The sequence below is a fragment of the Vulpes vulpes genome, chromosome 11 (genome assembly GCF_048418805.1).
Source record: "Vulpes vulpes isolate BD-2025 chromosome 11, VulVul3, whole genome shotgun sequence".
Lineage (NCBI taxonomy): Eukaryota > Metazoa > Chordata > Mammalia > Carnivora > Canidae > Vulpes > Vulpes vulpes.
This window is the reverse complement of record NC_132790.1, coordinates 42,596,255-42,623,722: the sequence shown is the minus strand read 5'-3', so window position 1 is coordinate 42,623,722 and position 27,468 is coordinate 42,596,255.

Sequence of the window (27,468 nt, the reverse complement as noted above, 5' to 3'; positions counted from 1 at the left end):
ATCCTCCAACTTTGTTATTCTCTTTCAATATTGTGTTGGCTGCGAACTAATTTGCTGGAATTTTTTATTGGAATTGAATTGAATCTGTAGATCAAGTTGGGAAGAGCTGGCATCATGACAATATTAAGTCTTCTTATCCATGAACACAGAATATCTCTTCATTTATTTATTTATTTAGTTCTTCTTTGATTTTTTCCACCAGAGTTTTATAGTTTTCCTCATATAGGTCCTATGTATATTTTGTCAGTTTTTCACCTAAGCATTTCATTTTGAGGGAGTGTGCTAGTGTTTAAATGGTGTCACGTTTTGAGTTTCAAATTCCACTTCTTCACGTTGGTATATAGGAAAGCAATTGATTCTTATACATTAGCCTTGTATCCTGCAACCTCACTATAATCACTTATTTGTTACAGGAGGTTTTCATCAATGCTTTTGAGTGTTCCATATACATGATCATGTTCTCTGCAAACAGAAGCAGTTTGATGTCTTCCTTCCCTATCTTGTATATCTTTTCTTTTCTTCCCTTTTAAAAGGACTTCCAATATGATGTTGAAAAGGAATGATGAAAAGCGATATTCTTGCTTGTACATGATCTTTGTGGGAGAGCTTCAAGTTTTTCATCATTAAGCATGATATTAGTTGTAGGTTTTGTTGTGGATGATCTTAATCAGTTTGAGAAAGTTCCACTCTATATCTAATTTACTGAGGGTTTTTATCATGAAGGGGTATTGGGTTTTCCAGAATTCTTTCCATCTGGCAAAACTGAAATTCTATATTATACAACAACTCCCCATTTCCTATCTCCCATCCACCCCCTCAGCTCCTGGCAACAATTCTACTCTTTATCTTTATGAATTTGACTACTCCAGGTACATCATATGAGTGGAATTATATAGTTTTTCTCCTTTTTTGGGCTGCATATTTCATTTCTCAAGGTTCATCTATGTTAAAGCATATGTCTGACCTTCCTTTTTAAGGAAGAATAATATTCCATTGTATGTGTATAAATATATTTTGTTTGTCTCTTCATTTGTCAGTGAACACTTGGGTTGCTTCTACATTTTGGCTATTATAAGCAATACTGCTAAAAACATGAATAAATAGAAATATCTCCTTAAGATCCTGCTTTCAATTCTTTTGGATATATACCCAGAAGTAAAATTGCTGGATTATATGGTAATTCTATTTTTAATTTTTTGAGGAACCACCATACTGTTTTCTGCAATAGCTGTACCATTTTACATCCCTACCAATAATGTCCAAGAATTCCAATTTGTGCATATCCTTGCCAACTTATTTTCTGTATTTTGGTAATAGACATCCTCTCAAGCCAAAGATAGTCAAATTATGGAAGCAGCCCAAGTGTCCATTGGTACATGAATGGATAAAGAAGATGTGATATACATAAGAATATAGAACATAAAATAGTATATATTTTCTCTCTTAATTAAGAGAACAAACTGATGGTTACCACAGAAGAGGAGGATGGGGGGATGGGTGAAATAAGTGATGGGGATTAAGGACTGTACTTGTGATGAACACAGTGTGATGTATGGAATTGTTGGATCCCTATATTTTGTACCTGAAACTAATATTAACACTGTATAATAATTACACGAGAATAAACATTTTAAAAAATAAAAAACTTTTTCTTTGAGATTTGGAATTATACAAGGATACTGCTATCAGCACTTCTATCTGACTTTGTATTGTAGGTTCTTGTGAAAGCAGTCACACAAACAAGAAAAATGAATAAGACATATAGAGATTTTATGGATTGATGTCATTATTCACTGATAATATGAATATATATATATGCACTGAAAATCCAAAAGAATCTACAGAGGAGTTGCTATTACTAATAAGAAGGCAAGCAAGCTAGCTGGATATAAAATCAACTTACAGAATCAGTACATGTCAGCAGTGGAACTATAGAATATCCCAACTGTACTAATAACAGGATAAATAAATTATGTTGTAGTCATACAATGGTTTGTATACAGTAATAAAACTGAATGAATTATAGGTACATGCAAATTTATGGATGAATTTTATAAATGTTGACCAAAAAAAGCAAGACTCAAAAAAATCATGACATACACTATGATTCTGTTCAAAATCAGACATAGATTATGCTGAGTGAAAGAAGCCAATATATACTGTATTGTTCTATTTATGTAAAATTCTATTGGAGGCCGAACTAACCGATAGTGATAGAAAGTGGATTAGTGGTAGTCTGGGGTTGGGACCTAGAAGATTTACTGCAAGGGGACACAAAGAAACTTTCTGGAGTGATAGAAATTCTGTATTTTGATTAGGGTACTGGTAACATAAGTATGTACATCTGCAAAACTCACTAAACTATATCCTTTAAAGGTACATTTTGTTGTACATAAATTTTACCACAATATATGTGGTATAACACATTTTAAAATAGTTACTGCAGTAAAACTTCAAGGAAAAGTAAGAAAATGATTATCCCAAAAGCCAGACCGGTGGTTTCCTCCAGAGAGAGGAGTACGTGGTGGCACTTCTGGAGTCTTGGCAACGTTTTATTTCTTGACCCAAGTAGTGGCTATATGAATTTCACTTTATAGGTTTTTTTTTTTGTTAAGTTGCAAATATACATTTCATGTACTTAGGTGTGTGGTGTGTGTATTTCACAATAAAAACAAACAAAAAAGAAAACATAACTAAACCCATAAAAGAATGTTTCACTCTTTTGTACTCATGGAGTAGAAAATCATGAGACACTCCTCATTACCATTGACATTTAGGGAAGAGGTACAAGGAATAGGCCACATAAGCAGTGATTGTGTTAGTAGAAGATCCTTGAACAAGTTTTGCTAAAAGCCTTGTTTCAAAAAGTATTGCATCTAATTTCCTTCTGATGTAAGTTCAGAATTTGGTTCCTGCTTCAGTGCTGAGAAATCTAGAGAAATTTCTCTAGATTTTAAAGAGACTCAAGTCAACGGAGACTTAACACCCCCTATAAAGTATACAAGATTCTTCGTATTATGGTTCAACTCTCAGGTACATACTTTTTAGGCAAGTTTTTTCTACATGCTTTTGATATTATTAGCATGTTTATATTCCCAGGAAATTGCTCTATTTTTTTTTCCAACTTAAGTTGGTGACTTTATCAGTCAGGATAGATTAGAGTATGCTGTGGTGATTTTAAAAATGGCAAAATATCGGAGGACTAATAGAATACACATCTATTGCTCAGTCATGCCAAGTCCTCTTTTGGTTGCAGTGCCCCTGTCCCAGAATGATGCTGAGAATAGTACCTTACATTGGTTTAATACTTTCAAATATATCTTTTTCCCAATATCTTTTTTATTCACTTATTCAACAGATTTTTAAGTGTTGCTTATGAGCCAAGCACTATGCTAGGTGCAGAACTTGTGAATAAGTCATAGGCTCTACCCTTCTGTAGGACAGTATCTTGTGGTAATTACAATATAAAAGCCTGGATGGGTACAATGATGGCCAAGAGGAGAGACTGCTTAACATCATTAGGGATAGAAAGAGAAATACTCCTGACAGGAAGTGATACTACTTAAGCCAGGGTTTCAAAGATAAGTAGGAGTTAGTGAGGTAGAGGGATGGGGAGGTAGGAAAGACAATTTAGGGAGTAAGATAGGCAGGTCCAGACGCATAGAGCGTTATCTTACATGCTCCCCAAAACCCCAAGAATTGGCTATTTATTACTCTCCCAGTTTTGTTGATAAGGAAACAGAAGCACAAAGAAAGAAAGAATTTTCTCAGTTCACATACTTAATATAACGCAGGGGAAAACTCAAGTCTTTTAAATCTGAATCTCATGCTCTAAGTACTTACTATTATCATCATCCAAATAAAAGGCCTCCTTTCAAGTAATGGACATATATAACTCCCATGACCTATTTTGACCCTACTAATGCCTGGCATAAAATGGGTATTCAGTAGATCAAAGGAATAGAGAGCTCTAGACAACTCTGCTTTCTAGGTGAAAAATATTATTGCTCCACATGGGCAGAAATCTTGTCTCTCTCTCTCTCTCTCTCTTTTTTTAAATTAAGGTATAACTGACACATAACATTACATTAGTTTCAGGTGTACAACGTAATGCCTTGCTATTTGTATATTTTGTAAAATGATCACCACCATAAATCTAGTTAACATCTGTCATTAACAGCATATGTAGTTAATGACCTTTGCTTGTAATGAGAACTTTTAAGATTTCATTGTTTTGCACTTTTAAATATGCAATACAGTGTTATTAACTATAGTCACCAGGCTGTAAATTATATCCCTAGGATGTACTGATTTTATATCAGGAAGTTTGTATCTTTTATGTCTCTCTCTCTCTCTCTCTCTTTTTAATCATCATATCCTTGGTTTCAAGTAGAGTATCTGATCTAGATTCTCTATAAACATTTTTTAAAGGCAAGAAGGAGGGAATGGGGGAATGAAAGAACTTTGAAGTCTTTACCCTTAAATCAATAGGAAAAGTTCCCTTGATCTATTTTTTCTGAAGAGTTATTTATCTATTGCAGGGGTTGGGGGACAACAGGGAGAGGGGCAGAGAGTGAGAAAGAGAAAATCCTCAAGCACATTCCCTCCTAAGTGGGGAGCCCAAAACAGGGCTTGATCCCAGGACCCTAAGATCATGCATGACCTGAGCCAAAATCAAGAGTTGGACACTTAACCAACTGAGCCACCCAGGCGCCCCTCCCTTGATCTATTTGAAAACTAAATAACCACTTCCTTTGCATTCACAGAACTTCCAGTCCACTTTTTTGTGAGCTAGTCCATCTTCCACTATGACATAGAGCAGTGAAGACACAGAAGTGTGAGGCACAGGAAAAGACCCCAGTTCAGTGCTTTGAACACTGTCAGTTCCCTAAATGTGGGTCCAGTGACTGGATGGCAAAATCATTTCTGTTGTTATTCATCTGAAGCAACACATCTGTGTGATTTAAACCTTCAGAGACTAGAGATTTATTGCACATTAGTGATTACTTCAAACATTGCAGATTAATGAGGCATAAGAGATTACCTCAGACTTTAGTGATCTCAGGAGTTTACTAAATACCCCCCACTCTTCAGTCAGCAGTGAAAGGTCTGATGGGGCCACAGCAGGCCTTATTTATAGAAACTCTGGTTCTGCACCAGTGGTAGACCTGCCCTTTCTACTGTGAGAGAAGATTCAGAAGATGGTTTGGGATGATTGCACATCAGTACTTATCCCAGTGGTTTATCAAAATGCTCCAGTGGGTCACCTTGAGAATTAACCATTCAGATGGTCTTGTAACTGAAAACAGAAGCTAAAGGGCCATGCATCTATCAGTTGGCAATGAGTTTTAAGAACTTATGATGCACAATGGTACACTGACTGTACTGAAGTGGGTATGAGAGAAATGAATAGAAGGTGCATTCTTTGCTCTTAAGAACGATGCAAACCAGATGGGAGAAATAAAACAGAATAATAAAAGACGTCTTGAATCAAGTGCCAAATAATTGGGCAATGGGTCTGCAAGAAGGAAGAAGCCCCAGGGTACCAAGAGCATCCAGGGAGACTTATTGGAGGAAACAGGACTTAAGCTATCTCATTGTAGATAGTGACTCCCACCTGTGGACTGAGATCCAAGGATGTGATATTTCACCCATGTAAAACAGACACTTGTATTTCCAATGGAATGCATGAAATTGCAGGCCTCATGGTCATGGTTTTTTTTTTTTAAGATTTAATTAATTTATTTGACAGAGAGGGACAGAGAGAGAGAGAGCACAAGCAGGTGGAACAGCAGGCAGAGGTAGAGGGAGAAGCAGGCTCCCTGATGAGCACAGAGCCCAACATGGGGCTTGATCCCAGGACCCTGGGATCATGACCTGAGCTGAAGGCATATGCTTAACTGCCTGAGCCACCCAGGCACCCCCTATGGAATTGCTTATAAGCTACCCATTCTGCCTAGAATATTTTTCATCCACCTTCCTGCCTGACTAAATCCCTCTCCTAGGTCCCATTCAAATATGGTTTTCTCTTCCAGATACTTCCCCTGCCTCTTTTAACAACTGGGCAAAGTCAGCTACTCCCTCCATAGCTCTCCCATAGGCCTCTGTATGTGTCTCTAATATATCATCAACCACACTGGAGTGTAATGAATTGTTCATGAGTCTGTTTCCTACCTTCCATGGTGCCAGGCAAGTCATGGGCTCTCAAATATTTTTTGGATGGGTGGATGGATAAATTAGCTGGAGGTGGGGATCCTTGGGTGGCTCGGTGGTTTAGCGCCTGCCTTTGGCCCAGAGCGCGGTCCTGGAGTCCCCAGATAGAGTGCCGCGTTGGGCTCCTGGCATGGGGCCTGCTTCTCCCTCTGCCTGTGTCTCTGCCTCTCTCTCTCTCTCATGAATAAATAAATAAAATATATAAAAAAATTAACTGGAGGAGGGCTTTCTAATGAGAGACCAGTGGGACATCTAGTAAGATGGGTTTAGATTTTGAAGGGCTTCCCCACCCCCAGCTTTATTGAAAAATACTTGACATACATCACTGTGTAAGTGTAAGGCATACAGCTTGATGGTTTGATTTACAGATATTGCGAAATAATTATCACAGTAGGCTCAGCTAACATCCATTTTTCATAAATACAATAAAAAGAAAAGAAAGAAGGAAAAATTTCTTCTTGTGATAAGAACTCTTTGGATTTACTCTCTCTCTCTTAAGATTTTGTTTATTATTTATTTATGAAAGACACAGAAAGAGAGAGGCAGAGACACAGGTAGAGGGAGAAGCAGGCTCCATGCAGGGAGCCTGACGTGGGACTCGATCCCCAGACTCCAGGATCAGGCCCTGGGCTGAAGGCGGTGCTAAACCGCTGAGCCACCCGGGCTGCCCTGGATTTACTCTCTTTTTAAAATTTAAATTCAGTTATATTAGTTTCAGGTGTGCAATATGGCAATTCAACAATTCTCTGCATTACTCAGTGCCCATCATGGTAAATGCACTGTTAATTCCCTTCATCTGTTTCATTCCTCCTCCCTCCTCTCTGGCAACCATCTGTATGTTTTCTATAGTTAAGAGTCTGTTTTTTTACTCTTTTTTCCTTTGCTCATTTGTTTTGTTTCTTAAATTCCACATATATCATATAGTATTTGTCTTTCTCTGACTTATTTCACTTGGCATAATACTCTCTAACTCCATCCATGTTGCTGCAAATGACAGGATTTCATTCTTTTTTTTATGGCTGAATAATATTCCATTGTGTGTGTGTGTGTGTGTGTGTGTGTACTACATCTTTTTAATCCATTTGTTTATTGATGGACATTTGGGCTGCTTCCATAATTTGGTTCTTGTAAATAATGCTGCTATAAACACAGCGCTGCATATATTGTTTCGAATTTGTGTTTTTGTATTCTTTGGCTAAATACCCAGTAGTGGAATTATTGGGTCATATGGTAATTCTATTTTTAAGTTTTTGAGGAAACTTCATGCTGTTTTCCACAATGGCTGTACCAGTTTGGATTCTCACAAACAGTGCATGAGTGTTCCTTTTTCTCCACAGGATGTACTGTCTTAACAATTTTCCCATATATCATAAGGCAGGGTTATGAAGGCACTTTTAAAGGATAAGCCAAAAGGAGAGGGAAAAGAAGGAAGAAAGGGAGAAAGGGAGGAAGGAAGGAAGGAAGGAAACAAGGAAGGAAGGAAGGAAGGAAGGAAGGAAGGAAGGAAGGAAGGAAAAGACATATTTAAGTAGATTAAGGGAAAATACTGGAACTGGGTGCTTTTGTTTTTGTTTTGTTTTTAGATGACCCAGAAAATAAAAGCCATCCATAATCCCACTTCTCCGAGATATCCACTATTAACATTGTTTGTGTTTCCCTAGCAGTTTTTCTATGCATATAAATACACTGGAAAATTTCCCTACAATTTATGTTCCTACTATTCATGTACAAGAGTGTCCAAAACTCTAGTCAAGCAAAAAATATTTATTGTATGCTTAGGAATTGTTGTATAATGGTAAGCAAAACAGATACCGTCCCTGCCTTTCACAGAGTTTGCAGTATATCGAATAAAATAGCATGTAAAACTATAAACTGTTAAGTAAATGATGAAAATGTGCAAAGATTAGTCTCCACCATTGCTGTATGTTTTCAACAGGCATGATATAATGAAAGCAGTGTTTCAAATGAATAAATTGGCAGCAGCAGAGATTGAAAAGGAGAGTTATGAGAGATCTGGGTATGGATGATGGCCGTGGGAACAGAGAGAAGAAAGTGAAATCAAGAAATATTTTAAAGCAAAATTTCTTTCTTTTTTAAAAGATTTTATTTATTTATTCATGAGAGACACAGAGAGAGGCAGAGACATAGGCAGAGGGAGAAGCAGGCTCCCTGTATGAAGCCTGATGTGGGGCTTGATCCCAGGACCCTGGGATCATGACCTAAGCTGAAAGCAGATGCTCAACCACTGAGCCACCCAGGTGCCCCTAAAACTTTTTTTTAATGCAGGAGCCACAAGAAGTGGAAGTGACCTGGGTCTGTCTTGTTTCCTATGCAACCATAGTTCGGCTAAATACCGTGATAAATGTGGAGTAGGGGGCATAGAACGATAAAAGCACAGCATTTTCAAAAGACTCCAAGAGAATTTCTGCTCCATACCTTGAAAGTCATAAACAAGTGCCCTCCTTAATGCCCATCGTCCATTTAACCCATCTCCCTGCCTACCTTCCTTCCAACAACCCTCAGTTTATTCTCTGTGGTTAAGAGTCTGTAATTATGGTTTGCCTCTCTCTCTTTTCTCCTATGTTCACCTGTTTTGTTTCTTAAATTCCACATATGAGTGAAATTATATAGTATTTGTCTTTCTCCGACTTATTTCACTTAGCAATACAGTCTCTAGCTCCAACCACATCATTGCAAATAGCAAGATTTCATTCTTTTTTATGGCTGAATAATATATATATATATATATATATATATATATATATATATATATATATGCCACATCTTTTTTATCAATTCATCTGTTGATGGAAACTTGGGCTGCTTCCATAATCCGGCTATTGTAAATAATGCTGCTATAAACATTGGGGTGCATGTATCTTTTAATTTTTTATTTATTTTTGAAAGATTTTATTTATTTATTCATGAGAGACACAGAGCGAGAGAGAGGCAGAGACGCAGGCAAAGGGAGAAGCAGGCTCCATGTAGGGAGCCTGACGTGGGACTCGATCCCGGGTCTCCAGGCCTGGGCCAAAGGTGGTGCTAAACTGCTGAGCCACCCTGGGTTCCCGCATGTATCTTTTAAATCACTATTTTGTGTCCTTTGGTTAAATACCTAGTAGTGTAATTGCTGGATTGCACAATAGTTCTATTTTTAACTTTTTGAGGAAACTGCACACTGTTTTCCAGAGTGGCTGCACAAGTTTGCATTCCACCACCACCACCATCAAAAAACGCAGGCTATTTCCATTTACCACTCAGTTAATGTTTAAATGTCTTCAATGAGAGAGACCATGCGTGCTTTTGGAGAATCTATTATTTATTTGCTTAGGAATTTGGGGAACTAAAAAGAAACTGAAATATATAGTTTTGTGTTAAGCTCCCAATCTGGCTGTGGCATCAAGATTTATGTTTAGGAAATAATTAAGAAACAAAAGTAGATGAATCTTGGCCAGTCTCTCAGGATGCTATTCTACTAGTTCTTTCTTTCTGTAGTCAAAGAAAATAGTTTGTAATAATGTCTTTAATTATTTAAAGCTCAAACTATATCTTCCAGGCTTACAATGCTAAATGCATCCCATTTCATGCAAAAATGAGATCTTTCTGAACAATATGTAAAGCACTAATTGCCTTCCATATTTATCATCTCTTTAGAAGAAAAGATAATTCCTCACATTTAAAGTTAGCAGGATTAGGGGCATATGAGCTGGTTACCTGGCCAAAATTTATTGACCTGGAAATCAGAGTCAAAAGTAGTTGTCAAGAGCTGAACATGGTAATAATAGCTAAATATTTAATGACCACTTACTGTTCATCAAACATTAGGCTGAGGTCTTCGTTTAATTATTTTATTTAATCTTACGACTGTTCTATGAAGTTGGTCAGAATATTATTAAATGCATCTTGCTAATAATATACATACAGTTAAAAAGATACCCTGACAAGATTGAAAAAGTTCTCAATAACCATCCAACTTTAAACATATGTCTTGTGGCCCGCACATGCCTTCAGAGAGTCTTAGTAACCAGCCCAATGTCACAAGGTAGGAAGTGGAGTTGCTGGGGTTGAACCCAAGGTCTTTCTGTCTGCCTAACTCTAGAGCCCTTACTCTTTTTTTTTTAAGTGTCCTAAGTGGAACTCAAACTCACAACCCTAAGATTAAGAGTTGTATGCAGGGGGGTCTTGGGTGGCTCAGTGGTTGAGTGTCTGCCTTGGGCTCAGGGCGTGATCCCGGGGTCCGGGGACCAAGTCCTATATTGGGCTCCCTGCAGCAAGTCTGCATCTCCCTCAGCCTATGTCTCTGCCTCTCTCTTTCTGTGTCTCTCATGAATAAATACATTTTAAAACTACACACACACACACAAAAGAGTTGCATGTTGGGCCCTTATTCTTAACCCACAGCCTATGTGGTCACCTTATTCTGCTTCATAAAGGTGCTCCATATAGCTATAACTCAGTCAAATCCTCTCTTCCTGGAGGATATGTTGAAAGTGATGCAGAGAGAAAGGGTGGAAAAAACAGAAATATAAAAGAAGTAAAGACAGAGAGAACGGGCTTAGGTTCCTGGGCGTTGGCAGGAACCAGAAAGGGTGAAATGATAGCTATGTCTCTAGGGGTAAGCAAGGTCACAGAAATACTGGACACACTAAATGACCCTGAAAGACATTCAGCATTTCAGCTCTCATTAGGCCTGATAATGTGACATTTCCTCAGAGAAGTCACCTGAGGTCATCTCTGGCCTCCTCCCTGAGCAAATGTAAGTAGAAATCATTTCTGTGTAGAAATGATTTTTTGCTTGGGGAAGAACCAGGTTCCTAAAGAAATTGTCATTGAAGAAAGTTAACTCTGACAACATTCCTGGCACCTAAAATACACGAAGTGCTAATTAATGACAGAGATGACCAGCACTTCAAGAGAATTTAGGAGCTAATTTGTCTATAAATTGACACTTGGTAAAAGCTCACTTGAAGTAGTTTTCTGAGACTGAGTCTGAGAGATTTGTTAGTTTTCCAAACCTTCAGCTTCTTGAAATTCTCTCCCAGCATTAAATTAGGCCACCGTTGGTTTTTGCTCCAATGAAGAGAGTCAAGTAAGGAGCATCATTTAAAATAATAAATTACTTTTGTTTCACTGGGAGGAAAAGTTCATTTTTCCAGGTGAATAACATGTGCTTCCTTTAATTATAAAGAGAATTTTAATAACAAAATAGGTTTTCAGCCTTTGTTTAGCTGCCAGGAAACTCAGCCACACTATAATGTGCAAAGGCAGTAATTAATGCATATCAGATACCAGGGACCATTTATATACCTGCTGTTTCCAGCGCATTCTGTTCTCATTTTTTTAAAAATCTGTTTTATGTATTTTACTATTATAAGTTATCTCCAGACATTTTTGAAAGTGTTAAGTTGAACCATCTGAACTTGCCAATAGTCAATCATTTTCAATCTATAAAAGGAGCAGTTCCGGATGGTTCAGCTTGTAAATCAGAAGTAAATACAAGATATGTGTGCTTGGGGAAAAGTCCTAAAGGGTACATGGCAAAAGTTTAATTGTGAAATCCTATAGTGAGTCTGTATATGCTTTTTTAAAAAAAGATTATTTATTTGAAAGAGAGAGAGAGAGAGCATGATGGGGAGGAGGAGGGTCAGAGGAAGAGAGAGAATCCCAAGTAGACTCCCTGCTGAGTATGGAACCCGATTCAGGGCTTGATCCCATGACCCAGAGATCATGATCTGAGCTGAAATCAAGAGTCAGATGCTCAACCAACTGAGCCACTTAGGCACCCCTGGTACATCCTTTTTATTTTCTTCTTCCTGCCTTTTGTATTTTCTAAAATTTCTATTGCTTCTAATTTATGCACCAACACTGTTGCTTCTTCCTTTTTGCTTCTGTCACAGATTGTGCCTTATTACCCTGTAGCTATTACCCTGCACTTACTATCTTGTACTTATTACACACACTTATCATTACCCTATACTTCCTATCTACATCTGATATCTTGTACTTACTGCCCAGAACTTACTACCCTATACTGCGCTTTAAAAAACAAAAACAAACAAAATATTTATATGTCTCATCTGTGAATTTCTTGAGAATAAATTCTGTGTCTTGTTTACCTTATATCCACTGTTCCTGACTTGTAGGATGGATTCAACAAATGTTTGCCTAGTTGGATGAATAAATGTATCCATGTCAGGCTTAACCAAATTAGAACATAAGTCATAAGTCATATATAACTTTTCGAGTAATTGATTTTTCTAAAAATAATTGAATAAAGCTTTGTAATTACTTCTCATATTTTACATCTGCTCTTCTATTAATGTGCTAACCTTTGGATGACATACATTCTTATATTATATTCAGGTGACATTTACATTTCTTTTCAGTTTATTCTGACCTGGCAGTAGCTTTTAGCATTACACGACTACAGCTCTAAGATCATACTTGGATGTTTTCCAGATTTCTTAAATTGAACAGAGGCTATGTTCAAAGAATGTCCTTGACTCTTGTCCTCTTTTGCTTGGAATTGTTTTTTTTTTTTTAATGAATCCAGTATCTATCCCAACTTGACAACAGATAACCTTGAGGGCATCTTGACCTAGACCTTTCCTCTGTGTTTTATATCAGTCAGCTCATGTAGAGTTTACAGCATCACTTTAAGAATGACCAGTTTCAGATCATAATGATGCCCTGAACCTGAAAGGCATGAACAGCTCTACTTTTCTATGAAGAGAAAGACTGTGACAAAAGCCAGTGCTTCTCAAAATTCAATGTGCATACACAACACTGGAGAGCTCATTAAAATGTGGATTCTGATCCAGTTGGTCTGAAGTGGGGTCTAGGTGTCTATGTTCTAACAAGGTGCTGCTGGTGCTACTGGCTTGGGTCCATAGTTTGATAGGAAGACTACAAGCCTTCCTTTATGGCCCTGGGTATCCTTAAGTTCTCCAATTTGGAGTCTGAAGAGGGTTTGTCTCTAGTAAATGTAGAAGTTCCTCAGCTGGTGGCATTGCCTCTAGTCCTGTCCCCAAGTTATCTCAAGTTCTCGGTGCTTCTCCATCCACCTTTATCTTTCCAGATGCCCACTGCAGGGCACCTCATGAAAACTCAAGGTTCTTGCTGTGGCATTCCACTTGAGCATAGTTTTTTTCCTATGCTCTGAATTGTCCTGTCACACATCCAATCAATTCAAGTTCCCAACTGAAACTAATTTGAGGAACACACACTCAATGACGTACCTACAGACAATACAGACAAACCGTGGGAATTTTCAATTTGAAAACACAAGTCTTTGGTTTGCATCTTTGCTCTGCCATTCACTAGCTAGGGATCTCAGCAAGTCATGCTGTGTCCTCAAAGATGTCCACATTGTAATCCCTGGAACCTGTGCATGTGGTAACGTGTCTCGAAAAGAAACTTTGTAGGTGTGATTACATTAGTATCTTGAGATGGGGAGGTTATTCTGGATTATCTAGGTTTGTTCAGGGTAATCACAGGAATCTTTACAAGAAGAAATTGTTCACAATAGCCAAATGTCTGCAAATGTCCACTGACAGGTGAATGGGTAAAGAAGATGCAAGATATATATATATATAATGGAATATTACCCAGGTGTCAAAAATGAAATCTTGGGGTGCCTGGGTGGCTCATCAGTTATGCATCTGCCTTCAGCTCAGGTCATGATCCTGGGGTCCTGAAATTGAGTTCTACATCAGGCTCCACACTCAATGGGGAATCTGCTTCTCCCCTCTCCCTCTCCCTCTCCCCTGCTAGTGTTCTCTCCCTCTCCTCTCTCTCTCTCCAATAAATAAAATCTTAAAAAGAATGAAATCTTACCATTTGCAACAACATAGATGGAACTAGAGCATATTATGCTAAGTGAAATAACTCAGAGAAAGACAAATACCATATGATATCACTCATATGTGGAACTTAAGAAACAAAACAGAGGATTATTGGAGAAGGGAGGGAAAAATAAAGTAAGATGAAATCAAAGAGGGAGACAAACCATAAGAGACTCTTAACTATAGGGAACACACTGACACTGGAGGGGAGGAGGATGGGGAGACAGGGTAATTGGGTAACGGGTATTAAGGAGGACACCCAATGTAATGAACACTGGTTGTTATATGCAACTGGTAAATCACTGAACTCTACCTCTGAAACTAATAATACACTGTATGTTAATTAATTGAATTTAAATAAAATAAAATTTGAAAAAAGAGGGGGGCAGGAAAATGTGGGAGAAGGCAATGTGGAGACAGAGCAGGGATTGGAGTGATGCAGGAATGAGCCAAGGCAATCTCTAGCAGCTGGAAGAAGCAAGAAGCTTCTGGAGCCTCTAGAAGGAACCAATCCTGCTGATGCCTTGATTTTAGTCCAGTAAAACAGATTTTAGATTCCTGGCTTCCAGAATCATGAAAGAACAAATTGTACAGTTTTAAGCTAAGTCACTAGGTATGTGGTAATTTCTTAAAGAAGTGTTAGGAAATAAATACAATGTTTCTGTTTCTTAATTTGTATTATATGACTAATGACAGGCTAATAGAAGTTTTGATGATAGTTTTAAATATATGAAAGTGTTTTGAAAACTCTAAAACTATGGATCTCAGACCTTAGTGGATTTAAGAATAATTTGAGAACTTAATAAAATTGAGATTTTTTTCAGGGCGTCTGGCTGGCTCGGTTGGTAGAGCATGTGACTTTTGATCTCAGGGTTGTAGGCTCAAGCTCCACATGGGTGTAGAGGTTACTTTAAAAAAAACCTTGAAAAACTAAAATAAAATTGAGATTTTTCTACCCCAGGGATTCTGATATGATATGTTTGGATTTAAGCTCATGAGTCTGCATTTCCAACAATGACCTGAAACTTTCTCATTTAGATAGTCCATAGACCGCACCTGCAGGCACTGTTCTAATGTATGATTATTGATTAAAATTCAAGCCCCCTAGTGGACAAGTGGAGGAGATTTTGGGGAGAAAGATAGCAAGGTCTAAATCACCCTACAGAGAGTCACACAAATGAGCATATCTTTTCAGGTGCTTCCAAATGGGATTGGTATGTGTCATGTCAGCAGTGGCATCTATAAAATGATGATTTTCCATCCAATGGCAGGATGTGGCAACAGCTTATGGAGGTCACAGTCACTAGGTCATGATTTTCCCATGCCCTATAGCATGTCCCTGGGCAGCTTGTCTGTCCTTCATGTTCAGAACACATTGGTACCTCCACGTTGAGAACAACTAAGAGCATTTTATCTATAAAAGCAATGCTCAGGGGGATCCCTGGGTGGTTCAGCAGTTTAGCGCCTGCCTTCAGCCCGGGGTGTGATCCTGGAGACTGGGATCGAGTCTACATTGGGTTCCCGGCATGGAGCCTGCTTCTCCCTCTGCCTGTGTCTCTGCTTCTCTCTCTCTCTCTCTCTCTCTCTCTCTCTCTCTCTGTCTCTCATGAATAAATAAATAAATAAATAAATAAATAAATAAATAAATAAATCTTAAAAAAAGCAATGCTTAGGGAAGAGGACAAATAGATTTTTAAAAATAATCTATACTTGAGGTCTTATTTTGTGCTAGGCACTAAGTTTCTGTTCTGAAGGAACCCGCAATGGGCTGGGGCATAGCCATCACAGAAATGTGTGCAAAGGACCAAAAAGACTAGAAGAATCTGCTAGTAGAGGAGTGGGAATAGCCAACACTTAAAATGTTGCTAATAACTTTAAAGTGCTTAGGCCAATGGCTTGTACTTTTCTTTAAATATACTTGTCAACTAATTGGACAACTAATTCTGCTTGGGGATGAGGTGATGGTTAATTTTGTGCTTCAACTTGATTGAACCATGGGATGCCCAGATATTTAGTCAAACGTTATTTGGGGTGTTTCTGTGAGGGTGTTTTTTAGATAAATTTAACATTTAAATTGATAGACTGAGTAGATTGCTTTCACTGATACTGATGTAGATGGGCCCCAACCAGTCAAGCCTAAATAGAACAAAAAGGTTGACCTTTTCCAGAATAAGAGGAAATTCCTCCTGCTTGACTGCCTTTGACTGGGATATTGATTTTCTTCTTGTCTTCTGGCTTAAACTGAAACATCAACTCATCTTGGGTCTCAAGCCTGCTAACCTATGGACTAAAACTGTGCCACCAGCTCTCTTGGGTCAGCTCTCCTGGGTCAGCTTGCAGACTGCAGATCTTAGGACTTGCCAGACTCCTTAATTACATGAACCAATTCTTTATAATAAATCGACTTCTCTCTGTCTCTCATATATTTGCACACACACAAACACACACACCCAATTGGTTCTGTGTCTCTGGAGAACTCTGACTGACATGGATGAGTATTGGGAAGGCTTCACAGAGGAGGTCACTTTTCAGAAAGATGTTGAAATCGTTTCTAAATATTCTACTTTATAATAATAAATTCCCGTCATTCATTCATTTATTCATTTCAACCTACTCCTAGGGTTCAGATGAATTGAGAGAATGTTTATGGTGTGCCAGGCACTTTGCTAGGCACAGAGGTGAAGTCTAAGAGTAAGACATCAGCCTGGACCTTCCAGTGAGAAAGTCAAGTTTGAAGGCAAAATGCTGCACAGCAATATTATATGTACAGATGATCTTCTGAAAAGTGACATCCCATTCTTACAAAATGAAAACATGCCATCCAGTTAGGATTGCCAGATAAAATATGCGTGGAATATGCAATTATTTGTTATTTATCTGAAATTCAAATTTTACTTGGGCATCCTGTGTTTTTAACGGCTAGATCTGACAACTCTCTGTCTGGTTCTCCCTCTAAATCCAGAACAGTATAGACAGGAAGACACGGGCCCCCTCAGGTCAGAAGGGAAAATACTTTTCTCTTCTCTTCTAAATTATTCCCCTTAACACTGGCCAACCCCACCCCTGGGACTTCCATGGAGACATTGCTTACTGTCTGACAGAGCAAATCCCCTGTATATCATTCCAGAAATGGTGTAGGGAATCCCTTCTAGGACACAGGGCAATGCCTTTGACTCTGCCTCTGGGGGAGTGGAGGGGATCTGCATGACCTGACGCTAGCTAATTCTGCTTTCCCCAAAGGCCCACCTGCCTGGATTTACTGCTTGAGGTACTTTTAGTTAGTGAAGGCCAAGGCCAGGTTGGGAAAGATGCAAGCACTCCTGAGTGCTCCTAGAGACAAGACTGAGTGGAAGTGGAAAGTAGGGAATTTGGAATTAGCCAGCTTGCATTTGCATCGTGGCTCTGTCTCTTACTTGTTCTGTGAACCTGGACATGTGCCTTAACCTCCTTAAGCCCCCATTTCTTTGTAGATAACGTGAAGAAGATCAGTCTTCTGTGAGGATTAAGTAGAAGGCTGTGGGGGCACCTGGGTGGCTCAGTGGTTGAGCGTCTGCCTTTGGCTCAGGGCATGATCCCAGGGTTCTGGGATTGAGTCCTGCATCGGGCTCCCTCCAGGGAGCCCTTCTCCCTTCTCCCTCTGCCTATGTTCTCTGTCTCTCTCTCTCTGTGTCTCTCATGAATAAATAAATAAAATCTTTAAAACAAATGCTGTACATAAGGACAGTGCCTGGTATATAAGGATATGTGCTCAGTAGATGGTGGTCTTTACTAATGCTTCTGAGTCTCTTCTACACCTAACTTATTACAGTTTTTTGTTTCAAATATGCTGCTGCAAACTTTTTTTGTGCATTTGGCTTTTTAAATTTATTTCTATTTATTTTTTGTTTTTCAGAGAGAGAGAGAGAGAGAATTCTAAGCAGGCTCCCCATTCAACGCAGAGCCTGACACAGGACTTGATCCCATGGTCTTGAGATCACAACCTGGACTGAAATCGAGTCTGATGCTTAACTGACCCAACCATCCAGGCGCCCCTCACTTTTTCTTTTTTTAAAGTTTTGAATGTGTTTCTGAAACAAATGTCTAGGCGTAGTAGTATTAGGCCAAAGACTATCAGAAGCACAGAGCATGGATGCTGAGCACAGGCTCTGGAGCTAGACCAGCCAGGATCAGATTCCAGCTACTCTAGTCCCTGGCTATATGATTTTTGGCAGATCCCATGTGCTGCAGTTTTGTAGAATTTAAATCAGTATTTGCTATTACAGTGAATGTGTGATTAGTCTTAGTCCATATTGGCAGGTTACCTTCTAAAACTGTAATAATTTGAATGTTATACTATCCCATCAGACTGAGAGTAGACCTTATTCTCCTTGTGTCTATCATTTTTTAAAAGTGTTTTTACCTTTTTCTGCTTTCTTTGATCTTAATTCTTGTTTTTCACCGTATCCATCTTCTCCATTATAAAACTTTCTGTTGCTTCAAGATCCTGAGGTTATATTCCATTCACATGGAGAGTCGCTACATGACTCTAACTTGGCACTTTAGGAAGTGAATGGGGAAGATATTTGCGCAACAGAAACCTTTTTAGTACCCTTTATTTAGCACGTGATGAGAAAATTGAGGGTAATAGCAGGAACTAGGGATTCTGAAAACCACACTAAGATAGGCTTTGTCTGCAGTAGAATTATTTACGAAGTAGTGGGAGAGGTCAAAAGCAGAAAAACATCAGATCCAGAATCAGGACATCTTTTCTTTAATAACAGAATCTTTGGCAGGTGGACAGAATGTCTTCTGGTTGAGGGCAAGTCATTTTCAGACCTTTTAAAATTTAGTCGATCAAATCACGTGCTGTCATCCAATTAAGGACCCTATAGAGGAGACAAAAAAAGAAAAAAAAAAGGTAAGGGATGTTATTGTAATTTGAGTGATATGGACAAAAAGGAATAAACAGAAATGGGACTAACTGCCAAATAGCACATATTTTTTACTGCTGGCTCTGGGATCCCCTGTCCATGTGGGGAGGCATCCTTATTTTTGAGGTGAATGGAAATGGACATCACGATTTCCCCAGGACTAGCTTCCTATATGAAGGTGCTGCAAAAGTAAGCAAACCTGTGTCTCAGGGTGTGCCCTAAGCAGGATGGATGCCGAAAGAAGGCTGCTGAGCTTTTGCGGAGCTGTCCCCCTGCACAGCATCCCAGCTACTATCCATCGGATCCTGGGATCCTCCCGCTGGTTCCCATCTCACACCTCTGCAACATCAGGCACAGTCCTATCATTGGTTCTCATTGATTTATTTTCTTCTCATTCCCAGGTGAAGAGCAAAGGTCTAGTTTTTATTGGCTCACAGTTTTTATCTGGTCGGAAGACAAGGTGCACGAAGCATACCATTCTCCTGGCTAACTTCAGTTATCTGGTTCTTAGTACTGAGTATTAAGCCCAAACGTACTTGCTGTCTGAATTCTAAACACAATAGCACGCGTTTTATTCCTCTTTCCAGGGGTAATGAGCAAAGTGATGTTCGGCATGGGAAAATTCTCAAACATACACCGACATCTGTTTCACCTCTCCTCATTGTCTGGGGTTAGATGATCACGAATGGCATTTAAGGAAATATTCTATATAGTAGGTTGGTCAGCTTCTCTCAGTCTCCTTATCTGTCTGATGGGAATCATAAGAATGCTGATACCTAGCCACCAGAGTTGTTTTAAGTGTTAAGGAAGATAAAGCAGAGGGCATTGTTTCATAAGCCACTAAAGGGTTTACAATTTTTAGTTAATATTTTTATTAGCTTCAAAATCTATACCATAACTCCATTTATTACTACCAGAAACAATAAAAAAGACAAACATTCAGGAATATCCTGAGGATGATAAGAGCCAGAACAATTTACCAATGTTCATTAAGTACATACAAATTGTGTACATTTCAATATAAATTCCACTAATTTCTTATTTTCCAATTCATCAATTTCTGTCTAAATTTTTATTAATTCCATCTTTAATGTTTCCTTTATGTTTGTGTTGCTGTTCTCTTTTTCTAATGTCTTGGGTTGAGTGTTTAATTTACGTGTTTCCATCCATTATTATTTCACAATGAAAGAATTTAAAAGTACAAATTTGCTTCTGAGCATAACTTTGGCCACATTTCAAGTGTTTGATATGCAGCATTACCCTTGCTATTTTATAAGTGGTCTGTAAGCACAGTTTGAGTTTCGCTTTGATCCAAGTTTCTTGGAGAGAGTTTTAAGATTTTCAGAAAGTTAGAATTTTTGGTTCAAACTTCTGTTAATAATTTCTACCTCAATTGTATGCTGATCAGAAAATATTGAGGATACGTTCTCTGTTTACTTTTATTTTTGGAGTTTATTAAGATTTGCTTTGTGGTTTACTATATGATCAATTTCTGTCAATACTCCTATAAACACATGAAAAGGAAAAGTGCGAAATCCTAATTTTCTTAGGCATATAATTCTACATATATTTATTAAATATTCCATTAATTAAATTATTTATCTTCTCTGTATGAAGATTTTTTAAAAGATTTTATTTATTTATTCAAGAGAGGCACAGATATAAAGGCAGAGGGAGAAGCAGGCTCCCTGCAGGGAGACTGATGTGGGACTCGATCCCAGGACCCCAGGATCATGACCTGAACCGAGAGCAGACGCTCAACCACTGAGCCACCCAGGTGCCCCTATATTAAGATTTTTCAAATGGGTGATCCATGGATGAGCTCCAGGAGATCTGTGAGTGCTTTTTTTTTTTTTTTTTTTTTTTTTATAGAGGGCAACTTCACAGCTTTTCAGATTTTTAAAGGGATCTGTGACTCCCCAAATACTTATTTTTAAAGGTTTCATTTATTTATTTGAGAGAGAGAGAATATGCTCACAAATTGGGGGGGAGGGGCAGAGGGAGAGGGAGAAACAGACCCCTGGCCAAGCAGAGAGCCTGATGCAGGGCTCCATCCCAGGACCCTGGGATCACGGCCCGAGCGGAATGCAGACACTTAACTGACCAAGCCATCCAGGCACTCCTGTGACTCCCCAAATAGTAATAAAATCTGCTCTATACCCTACTTGACTTGTGAAGTACTAAGAAAGAGAAGCAAAACTACTGAAAATAACTTAAAATCAACATCAAAAGCTATTCTCAAACAAAAGTTATAAATATTTTATTAATATACAGGGTCCCTGAGAAACTGTCATATTGATAGCTACTATTATCCACCCTGTGGATATTACTACGTGGCCTTTGCTAATTTAATTCTGGGCCTTGAGACTGACAAGGAGGCGAGGCTTCTAGAGGATGGCTTCTAGAGCCAAGTCGCTCAGTTAAAATTTATCAAATTTGGAACAAGCTGGTCACATCTATTCCACTTTCCCTGCAAGTTTTGCACTGGGTCTCTTGCAATGTCCTCTGATGAATTTTCTGTCTCTCCCCTGAATACTTCTCCTCAGTTGATACTCTGAGGAGACAGTCTCATTTTGGAAAGCGAATCATGCCTTAAGATGGCTCAGTTCAAAGTCACATACTTCCTCAAGTGAGGCAGGGAAATGAATGCACCAATTTCTAGGATGAGAATGACAACCATGCAAAAACCGCCGGCCAGATTACAGATGTATTGGAACCGGAGGTATCTGCTGACAAACAAGTCACGCCTTTTTACATGATGTATGTGGAGAATTTAAAGTCCACCTTAAAAGGAAAACTGAAGAGTTATTAAAATGAATAGGGAGGATTGAAATTATAACTTAATGCTCTACAGAAGTCCCTATACCTTATTGGACAGAAAGTGTCATTTGCAGAGACTCTGTTCCAATCTTCAGAAGTACTAGAAATTCACAGGTCTGACTCATCCATTAGGTTCACAGTACTATGATATTATGCACAGGTGCCCCATGATGCTTTCAGGGCTCACAGAGATATCTTAATTTTAGTTGTTTTTAAAATAAGGGGAAAATGATAATAATGACCATGGATATGTAATAATGGATCCAGCCTAGATTATATTTGCATTTATACCACCACAGTCATAAAATATAACATATAATTTTTTTATGGAAGAAAGGACCCATGAAGGCAAAAGTGCCCACATCCCATGAAAGTCATAGTGGGGTCGTGGAAATTATTGTCTATTCAATGTGGCAGCTGGTCAGTATCTAAGCAGATGGCTTGTGAAGGTTGCCTTGGTGTGTCTTCATGCATGGCTTTGAGGCATTGTTAAGAATAGATTATATTCTCTTAGTAGAACGGAGATTGAGGCTATGGAGCCTCTTTGTGTCTGTGTGTCTTTCTGTTTGCTTCACTCTGGCTCTTTCTACCCGTGAATTTCTTTTACTGGCTTATCTCTTGCACATGACCAACAGTCTCCACCCCAGCTAAGAATCAGATTTACCACTGATGTTAGGTTTTTTGTGGATCAGAATTCAAATTCTCTGCTGGAGCTTCTTCTAGTCAGGTGTTCAACACAGATGAAATTAGCTGTAACTAATCCTTCCTCTCTTGCCTTCTTCCCCCAACACTCTCCTGCATGCCCCTCAACACCCATTGTAGGTATGGTTGGCCCTTCTGGAAGCTCAGTTGGGCAGCTAATGAAATGTCTTCTACTTTATCGTTTTAAGTGGCTCAATTGCACTTACAGCAGAAAACAAATCACAGGAAGATGAGCCTAGCAGTAAGTAGTGGTCTTACTCTAATTACATTATAATTTTTCATGTCCTTGATTGTCATTTTGCTACATATTCAACACATGGGAAACAGAAGGGTCCTCCCAGGAAGTGTCATTTGCAGAGACTCTGTCCAATCTAGGCACATCTCAGTGAAGAGCCACACTACATAATCAGGCAGGACTCCTGCCATGAGATTAAGCCATTCTCTGAAGATGAACGATACCCCACTGAATCTCTTTTTTTTTTCCTAGTTAAGTGACCTATTTGAGTAAGTATCCACATCACATACATTTCCTGTCACTTTGGGATTGTAGTAAGCCTTCTTCATTAACGATTATGTATTAGGAACATCTCAGTAGATGTGACTTTAATAGCAAGTTGAATTTTATTTAATTATCACAGTGTCACACACCTTTCTACATTTGTAGAATTTTAATACTCAGTAAGTACCATATTGTTTCACTATAAAGAAGTATGACCCGTGCATAGCAATTTGGTATAAGACCATATTGTCTATCTCAAATGAGATAAACTCTGAGAAATAAAAAAACTTTTATCTGTCATATTTCCCATTTATATGTGTCACTCCTATTTAAATTAAAGAACAGGGAAGATTAGGTCCTTTTCAATAAGAAGACAGCTTTGAATAAAAAAGGACTGATCAATGACAGTTGTTTTTCTTTTAATATTATCTTGCTAATAGAGAAATAGGAAAACATCTGTTATGGGTATTGCATCAGCCAGTATTAAGTTTCTGAAGAACAGAACCTATTCAGCAAGTTTAAGAGAAAGGGATTTATTAAAGCCTATTTTATGGTTTATTGTGCCAGTGGGAGGCAAAGAATTCCCCCCCCTTGGCTGAACGTGCAAGAACAGCTCCCAATACAAACTGTGGATCTGGGTCAGGAGAGTAGTTGCCTCTGCAGTGGTCAGGAGACTGCAGATTCAGGAAGCTAATATCCCAGTCCCCTGCTCCTGAATACACTGCCTCTCTATTAACCATCTCTGCACTGACCAAATGGTGTGACATCTTACCTCTCTTCTCATGTGGCCTTAGTTCTAAATCAAAGTCTCATTTGACTACACTTGATTTGTGAATCTCAAGATGCAAGAAGTCTGAGAACTGTACTCTGTGGCCTCTGCATGCTAAAAAGGATGCAGACTGGGGTCCAATGAGTCAACTTAGAGTACTTACTCTGGATAATATAATTTGGTAATACTAAAAACTTGAATAACATTTCAGATGCAAATTAGATATGGTCATCTTTTGGTTTATTTTTTTGCCCCTTTCAGGACTGGAATTGGATTATTGATCATAATCTTTGGTTCATGATACACTCATACCAGTGATCTATGTATGGGTCCCAAAATACCTCATAACATGATAAACATCATAGACCTACTCACCACCTGCCTAAAAGCTAGGTCCATGACAATGATGTACATCTAATCAAGCATCTCTTGACAGTCCCCTATCCTAGGAAACCATCAGCCTGCATTTCATGTTTTATTGCATCTATATGTATTCTTACAAAATACCTTTTCAAAAAACTTTTTAGTAGTTTCTGTACTGTTATAAAAATGGGATCATATCCTATGTAATCCTTTGGCGCTTCCTTTTTTCATGGAATGTTCTGTTGTTAAATTCATCCATATTTTTGCATTTCGCTGTAGTTCATTTCAACTGTTATATTCTGTTGCTGAATATTCAATATTCCATCGTATAAGTGGATAGTTGGGCTGCTTCGAGTTGTGATACAGTGAACAATGCTGTGTGAACATTCTTTCAAATGTACAAGAGTTTCTTTGGGGGCGTCTACCGAAGATAGAATTAATGGATCACAGGAATTTTTAAGTTGGGGTTGGAGTTATGTATGTTGAAGCTCATCAAAAATGTTTCATTTCAGGCAAGTCTGGTTTGAAAGTAGTAAACTAACATAATCATCACAAAGCCTATATTCCATTTGGAGAAACAAAAGCTTATCTTTGGCATTTTTTTTTTTTGTTCATGCATCTGCTGACATATCTCTTTCCTAGGAACCCAACACACCCTTTCCATTCTTAGTTAAGAGTGTGGGCTAACAGAAGTTCCTTGATACGCAACAAACAATCATCCTTCTTAGACCACAGGCTCAGGACCATGATCTCGCTACCATTTGTCCAAAACCCCTTCCTAGGCACACTAACACTCCTTTAGCTTTTGAAGCACCCAGCTATTCTGTCACACTGAAAAGAAATCTCAGGGTTCCCACCATATCTGTAGGAAATTGAGAAGGATGTAGAGTGTCCATTAAACCCAGCTTGATTTAGTGTAACATAATCATCGGACTGTGATCAGACATTTGATTTATATCAGGCTGCCTAAGCTATAGAGAGAACCCTTAAATCTCACATCTGTCATGAGATGGGTTCCCCTGGAAAGACTCTAAGATTTATGTGCATGTGGTTTATGGGGAGGACTCTCAGTTACAACAGCTGTCAGAGAGTGGGGAAAGCTGTATCAAACAAAAGGAGAGGCGGGACTATAATACAGTTGTAACAGAGGCTTCAGCTGATTCTCTGGGAAGCTCTGATGCTGAGATGACCTTTCAGAGACATCCTGTTGAGCAAGGGACATAAGGCCTTTGTTCCCCATGTAGTCCAGGATCCTAGCTGCCTCCAGGAAGAGGACATGATATTGAGTGAGACAGTTCCCTTTGTCCAAAGGTGATTCTTGGGGGAAGGCCTCCTGGCAGCTGGGGGGATGACTGCTCAGTCCTAAAGAGGGGATCTTGGTAGCACATCACAACATCCACACAAGTCCATCTCTTGTGCTACATGAATCCACTTGCTTCTCATAAGTTCACCCCATCTTGGAAAACAACTTGAGTATTCTTGTTGGTCTCTGTTCTTGGGGAAACTGAATAGAAGAAAGTTAGTAGACTAAACTCTAAGCCCCTGCAGCTACAAATGGTCATAAGGCTACAAGTAATCCTACTCTACTGCTCATTCTAAATTCCCCACATCCTAGCTAGCACCTTCTGCTGGTCTAGGTGCATGACCTGGTAGGGTGTTTCAGACTTTCATCCTGTGGGGTCTGAACCTCCTGGTCAACATGCAATTCCTAGGCCATGGCTACTGTTAGAATTAAACAAGAGAATAACAAGACACGTGGTAGTGGTTCACCTGGAAGTTAAACATATTCTTGCTTGTTCCTGTTATATAACAACAACCATCTCTCCTCCTAATGATAAGGATCAATTACCCTTGGCAGACTGGTGACTCCTTTCTTTGCCTACTGGCCTTGGCAAAAGCGCAAAGAGATTAGACAACCTGCTTAAAGTTCAATGGGACCCATGCTTGTCCCTTGTTGGAAACATTCTACATCTGAGAATCAGAAGTTCTAGATCTGCAGAGTCTAACATTATGGAGATAGAAGCATAAATTTCAAGTAGTTTATTGAGGGTGATGATAAATGGGACTACTTCTACTTTCACTCCTTAGTTCCTGGACCCAGGGAGCCTATATATTGGGGACATAGTACCTTATAATGATCATTGGTTTAGAGTATATATTGGGTCCTAAAGAATGTGCCCCATATTTATAAAGCAACATCTCTAGTCTGGTGCCCTAATTTTGCCTTCAAAGAGCAGTTCCATTGCTCTATCTGGTCAATAGCTTCTGGGTGGTGAATTTAAATAGGATCAGTGGCTCCCATGGTATGAACCCCTTTGCTGTAAGTGAATCCCTTGGTCAATTACAGTGATATATGGGATCCCATACCAACAGATCAGTTATTCCATGAGCCCTCTGAGAGTGCTGGATGAAGTCATATGGGCAAGAAAGAAAAAGCCGTAACTAGAATACATACACATTCTAGTCAAGATGAAGTGACAGGGTTGAAGAGGTCCCATGTAATTATTCTGCCATCAAATGGAAGCTTCTTCTCTTCTAAGAATTATATAATATTGAGAACTCAATCCTCATCTCTGTTGCTGGCAGGTTAGACATTTCACAGCAATAGTACCTGTGTTGGCCTTGGAGAGTGGGAACCCATGTTATTGGATCCTTGCATAGCCTTACTCCTTGAAAGAATAGCTTCTCTGGTCATGTGCCCACTGTGCCAGTACTGGGGAGGCCAAGTCATTCTGCCTACTTGGTGGTTTAGTGCCTCTTCCATAGTGAATACTCTCCAGTGTGAATTAACACATCATACAAAGATCTTCACACTTTTGAGTGCCCACTCCCTAAGCTATATAATGCTTCTTTCCCACTTTTTCTGGGCTACGACCTTCTAATTTCCTCCTTTCCTATCTCTTTCATCAACCAAGCTAGACATTTGCCATATCCCATGAGTATGCACACACACACACACACACACACACACACACACACATTTAATATCAGGATAAGACACTTCTATTTCTAAGTGTATGACCATGACACTTCATAAACTTTGCTCTTTACAAGGATTTCCCTTCACTGCTATCTTTTATGGCCATTCTTGATTGGAGCTGCAGTGCGGTAACAGTTTAATTACAGCTTCACCCATATATTAGGCTTGCTCACCAATGAACCAAGCTCATCCTATTTTTTCTTTCAGGTCATAACAGACTCACCCTGGTGTGAGCTAAAGAGGCACCAGTGCAATAGTGGTGGATAACATAGGAGTCTGAATGACCTGATTATTCAATTTACTTGCTCCCTTTGGCTCTGCTCATGCTGGTCCCAGATGTACCACTTCTGTTTTTTGGAGAGTGGCTT